Here is an 8085-nt window from a genome sequence, read left to right as displayed (position 1 = left end):
GCCAGCTCGTTGAGTACTCTGGGGTGTAGATTGTTAGGGCCGGGTGACATGAGGTATCCAGCCTCTCAAGGTGTTCTTTCACAAGGTCAGCACTGATGGAGGGCAGGGGATCTCCCTCACCTGGACTTCCCTGTCCCGTAGTGGGCATAGGCATCTCATGGGACTGATGAAAGACTGACGCAAAGTACCCATTTAATAGGTTGCCTTTTTTCTGGGTGTCAGTTGAGAGAGAGCTTACATTTTGATTAGACTTTCAGTTCTGTTTTAAAGTCCTCAGTTTTGACTAAGATCATTGAGGGATTAAAAGTGCTAGACTCATACCCAGTAGACCAGGGGTGTCCAACCTTTTTGAATGTGGGGCCGGATCATGAACTTTTTTATCACCCAATGGGCCGGCGAGCCATATTCAAAGACCTCACAGGAAGTGGTATCACATCCGGAAGTGATGTCACGTGACCTTTGACACCAGTGAAGTTGCAAGAAGTGACAATGAAATGAGTCTGGAAATGTGGTTTAAAATCCAAAATAAAAACAATATAAAAGCAACAATGAAATAATACCAAACAATTGACTAAAATAAACACTTTCGCAGTATGCTTAGTGAAAGAAGCATAATGCAAGTCAACAGATCAAATGTGGAAAAGATATCAGCCAGAGTGGAAACTAATCAAAGGTGGAGGGATGTGTCTCAGCGGAAGACACCTGCGCAGTGCTTTGCAGCCTCCGCCACTCGCTGCCTTGCAGGGGGCGCGTGGGCGGGGAGGGAGGAGGGAACGGGGGCTCCTCGGTGTATCCGAGATGCTGCAAGAGAGACTCACAGCTAAGCTGGGCATGGCCGCAGCTGTAGCTGGGCGCTGAGCGGAGCAGAGCAGGGAGAGCTGCTGCCGCGCGTGGGAGCCCCGGTCCAGGCTCCTCCTCATCTTCTTGGCCACAGCCTCCCTGGGATGTGCGGGGAAAAGCGCCCTCCATTCTGCCGCCTGCCCACCTTACTGCCCCGGTGGCTGCATGTGCCTGCACCGCTCCCGCCTTGTCCCCGTGTGGCTCTGCCGCTGAGCCCCTGTCCCACGCCACCACCTCCGCCTGCTTTCAAGGATTCCCAGTAAGTTGTCCAGGCACCAGGGAGAGCGTGTGTGCCTGGGCCCTGCTGTGGGACACTGCTTGCTGTGGGCTGTGTGTGGGAACCTTGTCCCTTCCCCAACCCTTCAGCAGCCATTAGGAAGCTGCTGTGGAGCTGGGGGAGGGACAAGGGGTGGGAACTGTAGCAGCACCTTGAGCCTCAGAAAACGACTTGGCGGGCTGCATGTTGGACAAGCCAGCAGTAGACAATCATCTAGCAATGAATAAAAAATACATTTAATTGTGATAAAGTTTAGTATTTTTGGTATGAAAAACAGGAAGAGTGTAACATAAATGTGTAGAGTCAAGGATAAAATTATCAATAATTTGTTGTACATTGAGATAAAGGGAAGTGTAATTCTTGTCTCACAGTAAAAATAATTTATGCCCTTTGCTTAACTTTTATATATGTGAGTAGGATGGGACTACCCACCGTTATGTCAATTTTAAGTCCATGTGTAAGTCTGCAGGACCAGTATACCAAGCCAAGACTGTTTATTAACTGGGTGAAATAGAGTAGTCTGTGGTGACTCCTTGGATAGTATTTTGATTCCATTGCTCCAAGTCTTGATTTCTGTTATTCTTTCTAGCTGTGATCTTTTATATTTGAAAGATTTATATTATATGTTTAATATACATACAGAAAGAGGCTATTTTGGCAGGTTGTACAAAGTAAATCTTGGCACAAATAATGTAATGGGGAAGAATACTCACCATCTGAATAATTGATGGTATGATTATGAAACTTCTCTTGTTCCACAGGAGTAATTCTATAGTTTTAGAATGTCCCCTAGTAATAGAATTCAGGTAATTCTAAACTTTGTAACCTTGCCCCCTATGGATCAAATTTCAGTATTATTTTCTTGAGTCGCACACCGTGGGAAGATACTTGCTAAGTCTACGACAAGGTAACAGCTGAAGCTAAAAGGTCAACAAACTCCTGTGTTCAGTGTAGCTGATGCCTTCATTTGCAGGCTATGTAGATGTCTTGGAGTCTGTACAATTTCTACTACAGTTCACATTCCAGCTGTGATAATACGCTCGAGGTAATGTTCATAATGTGGAGAACAATTTGACACAGAAACCCCAGAAATCATTTGTGAACTAAGAGTGGTAATCCTAAGGAAGCTGACAATATAAGATGCTTAATTCTTATTTTTTAAATTTTTTTTCCTTTCAATTTTCTGAGTTTTTGTACTAGAATATCTTAGAGTTAAATTGCTAGGTAGTAATTATGCATTAGCACAAATATAGATCACCTTTCTTTGGAGTCATAGGAATGCTGGAGTTGTTTTACTAATTTGACCAGTCCAGCCTCCTGACCCTGATTGTTGCATATGAAAGGATACAAAGAGTGATGGAAGAAACCTCGTAGTGGGAATTTATGAGGTTCTCTGTCCATAGGGGAAGGTTCTTTCTAGTTCCTCCTAGTTAGAAGCTAGTGTATGCTACTACATCCTTTTCCAAATACAGATTTTTGTTTATTTTTATTTTATTTGAAATCCTGTTGTTATAACTCTGGAGCCTCTAAGTGTGAGCAGTTTATGGCTGGCTTACACAGGTTTTTGTACTGACTTTGCCTGAGAACATTTTCCTGAGTGGAAGAGCCAGATTGTGATAGGACCTTGTGTGAATATGGAAATGCAGGGGATATTGGAAATAACCTCCTTTCCCTTTGCATGGCTTGTGCAAAAAGGCTTTAGTTGTTGCAAATCTTAATACTGAAGTGAATGCACTAACTTTTCCATACCTGCATACCTGAGGGGTATATAGTATATACTAGGCTTGTCCAACACATGGCCCTCTGAGCTGTTTTCTGAGACCCGAAGTGCTCTGATGGGAAATGAAAGTAAACACTGTACTTTCGTTTCAGGGGGTGATGTGATACCGCTTCCTGTGAGGTCTTTGAATGTGGCTCAACGGCCCACTGGGTGATAAAAAGTTCATGATCCGGCCCCACATTCAAAAGGGTTGGACACCCCTGGTATATACATTTTAAATTGGTGAGGAAAAATAAGATAAATGTGGGATGTAGCCTCCTCTGTCCTCATACCTTCTAAAAGTTTCCAGAGTAGCCTACAGGGGTATAGACTGTAGCCGTGTTGGTCTAAAGACCTAGGCAGACAAGGTTCTTTGGGTAAATCTGATATCTTTTATTAGACCAACTCAAATCTGATATCTTTTTATTAGACCAACTATTTGAGTTAGTCTAATAAAAGATATCAGATTTACCCAAAGAACTTTGTCTGCCAGAGTAGCCTAGACTCATTTGTAGAAGCATGATGCAATATTTTACTGCCATCTACACAATCCCTCAGCAAGTGAGCATGAGGCCAGTCCCCCATTGAGTTGCCAATAAAAATCTCTCGCCAAAACACACTGCAAAATCTTTTGTTCCCAAGTGTTAGATAATTTCCAAAACAATTAAAAAAAAAATTGAGGGCTTCTCCACAGGAGTAATATCTGGGCCACTCTATATTGGTTAGTAATGTTGAAACACATGGGGATTTACCTAAATTTCTTTTATACTCAGAAGTCCCATTAAAACCTATGTGAGTTCTGCCAATGGAAAGCTTTCAGGATTGCACCCAGGAAAAGTAAGTTTCAGTTCATGGTGGTGCAGAATTCCTCAAGCAAAAATTATTTTACTGGGTGACACACTTGTCAGAAATAATGAAACAGATTGCAAATAGGTTGTAAAATGGATCATTGCTTTTGTAGGCATGACAGTTGTATTGACACTGATATTGTCTCCTCAGTCATTTCTGCATGTGTTTTGCATTGCACAGTAGGGTTATATGAATAATTTGGTGCAAATAATTGTCTTTTTTCTGAGTGTAACCTGGGTATACCCAAGGGTGTGTTCTGTCCTTAATTGGATGGGATAGGTTGGCAGGCAACAGTGCTGTGAGAGGGATGCTGTGACTCCAGTACAAATTCCTCTATTCTCTATAGAGCCACACCACACAAAGGGTTCTTAACTATATACAGAATTTTTTAACATCTCAAGAATTATATACAACTATATACATCTATATCCCAAATAATAGATAATATTAGAGAAAATTAACCAGTATAAACTCATATACATACACCTACTTATAACTATATTCAGAAATGGGGTTGTGCAGGGTATGCTATGAGAATGGCCCCCTTACCCAGGACCCTGAGATCCTTAAAGTAAGCCACTGGGCCCACAGGATGATCCCATGCAGGCCTCCAGCATGTAAGTACCAAGTTCCCAATATAATACTCAACAGAATTCAGCAACAAGAAAAATAGACACCCCAAAAAACCCCCAACCTTAAAATTATTTACCAGCTAAAATATAACATAACCCACACAGTACAACCAATTTACAAAATATTAGGCACAGCTCCCCATTTTATAGGGTACACTTGCACCCAGTTCTCTGAAAGGAGTGTGAGAGGGTCCCTTTTCTCCGGCTCCTCCCCTACAAAACCCGTTCCCTGCAGTTACAGTTGTCCCGAGGTGGTAGGCTAGTTTTCCCCCCGTGTGGACCCAGCTGCTGCTCCAGCATGCGACAGGGGATTCCTTTGTCATAGGCTGGGGTCTGGTGCTGGGCACCTCCAACCCCCCACTGTTTGCTAAGGTGAGGAGTGGGGCTTGGCCTGCCTTTTCCGGGCCTAGGCCCAGTGTCTCAGTAGGAGAAAAGAGGCTGGCAATGCTTCAAGAGCACCTTAAGGCAGGTGCCCCTTGACAAGGTCTGAGTGGTCTCTCACTGCTCCTAGGGCCCAAGGCTCCATGCACTGGGGTGTGCACCATGTGAAGTCCAAGCAGGCTCTTCCTGCTCCCAGGGCTGAGGCTCCAGTGGGAGCTCCTCCAGCAGCGTCTTCAGGAGCCTACGGCTATCACCCATTGGGGCAGCCCTCCCCAGCTTTTCTTGGGCCCGCTCTTCTTGTCCCTCACTGGTTTAGTCTCCCAGCTGAAAAGGCTGTTGTTCCATCTGGGGCTTTGCCTTGGATTGCAAAAGATCCAGTCAGAGTGAGGGGTGGCAAAAACCTCACTGGGACCCCTCCTCCTAGGAGCTCTGCCCCTGGATTGTAAATGCACCAATCAGGAGAGGGGGGGGCACCCTCTCCTGATTGGTGGAAGAAATTCCACCAATGGCTCAGCATCTTGCTAGAGCTGGCAAGCTGCATGCAAGCTGCGCCGCATCTGGTATGCCCGCTATGTGATGTAATTTTTCTGTGAAGAGTCTGTAACTTACTTGTGTTTCTCTGAGGTTAAAAATTACTTGGTACATAATTTCTATGTACAGAAGCAGATTAAGATACATTGGGGCCCTGGGCCTTGCCCCACAATGGCTCAGGCCCCACCCCCTGACCTTTGCCCTGCCTGCAGCTGCAGGCTCCGTCCCCAGCCAGCGCAGCAGGGGCAGTGTCTGGAGCAGGATGCGCTGCCCCTCAGGCCTGGGGCAGGAACAGCAGGTGCCCCCACCCGCAGGTCCCTACTGGAGCCAGAGCCCAGGGCCAGTTGCACAGGACCCCACACAAAATCGCCTTATGGCTAGATGGTACTGGGGGTGCAGAGCTACTGCCCACTGGGCACATGCGCTGTGGACCAAGAATGCGTGGGTGGCCCCTCATCCCACTGTGGCTTAGTCCAGCTGTAGCAGTGCCTGACAGATGCTCAGGATTGTGGCCAGGCCGAACTGGGGCAGGAGCTCACTCTACTGGGGCTGCCCTGCTGCCAGCAGGTTCTGGCCGCACGCTGAATCCAACTCCACTCACTGCTGCCAGCAGCTCTGCTCCCAGGGCTCTAGTGTGGTCGCACCCCATGGCCCACTGCATCATGCACGCCTGGCCTGGTCTGGCTGCTGGTTTTGTCTGCGCTGAGCTGTCCCTCCTCCATGTGCCCTCCCTCTGGTCTGTGCATTAATCCACCTATGCCTATGGATAATTCTTAGCCTCTATCTTGTTTGCAAGCAGCTTGTTGTTAAGTTTTTACAGTGAACATTTTGACTCATTTTGATGCACAGATTAAATTAATACCATAATAAATTTGATATGGGCAGGGCCCTGCATCTCTGGGCTTTCCTGGGAGAAAAGACGTACTTGTAAGAGGTTAGTGCCAGATGAGGGTCAGGGTATGTTCCTTTCACCTTACTGGATGAACATTACTATTAGAATAGCCATCAGTCTATGAGTATACCCTGATTGCAAATGTAACATTTTTCACAAGTGTTATTTCAATGTACATAAACATTTTCTTTGTCAGTGATCATTTTTACCAAAGTTTACTGGAACATCTGGGGAAGGTTAAGATCACAAATATATTTGTGGAATACATTTGAGAGCTCATCATGATGCCTGTAATGACCATTTTTTATATTTGCTGAACAATAGCTCACATATCCTACATTTATGAAAAATGAGGTTTTATTAATACTCATTGTCATTTCACAAAAAATTTTGGCACACTATGGAGAGAAATTTAAAACAAAATTATAAATTATAATATTGCTTCCATCAGCCAAAGAAACTTTATCTGAGGAAAATTATCTCCATTATAGACCATCCCTGCAATATAATTTGTGCTTCTAGGCAGAGCAGAACACTTATTTTGTTCTACTTGTGGTAACTTATGTAGTTCAGTGACCACTTGGAGCCAGATTGTCTGATAGACGTCTACTTCATTCAGCTGCTGAGTTCTAACTGATCAGGATTGTGTATCATAAATCAATGCATTAAATGATATCCAGTTCTAATTAGTTCATGCCACAGATTCTTTAAGGGACAGTTCCCACAATCTCAGTGTCTGTTGAATTCACTGAAACTTGAGGATGTTCTTCACATCACTGTCCATAAAAAGGCAAATATAAATCCAGCTCTGTGGTTGCCTTACCATTGGAGAAAAAGGAGCCAGGCACTGTACATATCCAAACTAAGGGAGAGTTTAAGCCTTGAAGATGTTATGCTATCACTAAAGCAGAGTGCCAGTGTTTTGTGTAACAGAAGCAAAGGAATATGGGAGAGAATATGAGGGAAACAGAAATAAGAATTTAGATCAAATATATACACAGAAAGATGGCTTAGGGCAAGAGTGTCAAACACATGGCTCATGGACTGGATCTGTGTCATGCTAGGATGGCATGGGTAGCCAGGTCTAGGAATCGCTTGGGATTTGAGTAGCTACCCAGGGTTGGGAGAAGCATACAGAATCTAAGTGCAAGGATGCCAGAAGCCAGGAGGTGAGTCTGAGAAGCCAAGTCAGAAACCTGGAGGGTCTGGCAGAGTGCAGAATCAGAGGGCAAGCGAGGCTGCATAACTGGGACAGCAAGCCAGGAGTCAGGTTGAGGGAGAGGCTAAGTTGGGAAGCTGAAGGGTTAGACAAAGTGCAGAGTCTGTGGGCAAGCCAGGTTTGGTAGTTGAGAGATCAGGTGGAGACCCAGTAGAGTACCAAGCAATGAGAACAGTGAGGTAGTTTGGGTAAATGTTAAGCCCTGCTGCCCAGATACTTCCTCTTCTGGGTTGGAGGGAGCAAAGGGTCAGCTGATCCTGAGTGGGTCTTCCAGTTGTAGAGGGTGAGTAGATGACTCAGCCAAGATGCAGTTTTTCAGTTCCCTTTGTCCAGCCCAAGTGGTCTGCTGGGGAGGTGGCAGATTGGGGCGAATGACCAGTCTGGGAAGATCCCAGGTTCAAGATTGTGGCCTGACACTTGAGCCACTCCATCTTGCCCTTGTGGCTACTTCTGGGCCAGGGAATTTGGGGGGTGGGGCTAACATTAAGCAGGGCTTTTCTGGTGCTTCATTGGCCATCACCATCAGTGGCGGGGGTGTGTACTTATTCCATGGCCACTTGCCCTGCTGCCACTGCTGCTTGCATCGCTTCCAGTCTGCCATCTACCACTTCTTACTGCAGCCACTGCCTGTCCCACACCACTGGCTCCCACACATTTGACCTGAGGAGTCCTGTGGTTTGTATCCAGCCTGGGGATTGGGGTGCA

The sequence above is a fragment of the Gavialis gangeticus genome, unplaced genomic scaffold (genome assembly GCF_001723915.1).
Source record: "Gavialis gangeticus isolate Ggan-Ray unplaced genomic scaffold, GavGan_comp1, whole genome shotgun sequence".
Classification (NCBI taxonomy): Eukaryota; Metazoa; Chordata; order Crocodylia; family Gavialidae; genus Gavialis; species Gavialis gangeticus.
Note: the sequence above shows the minus strand (reverse complement) of the source record.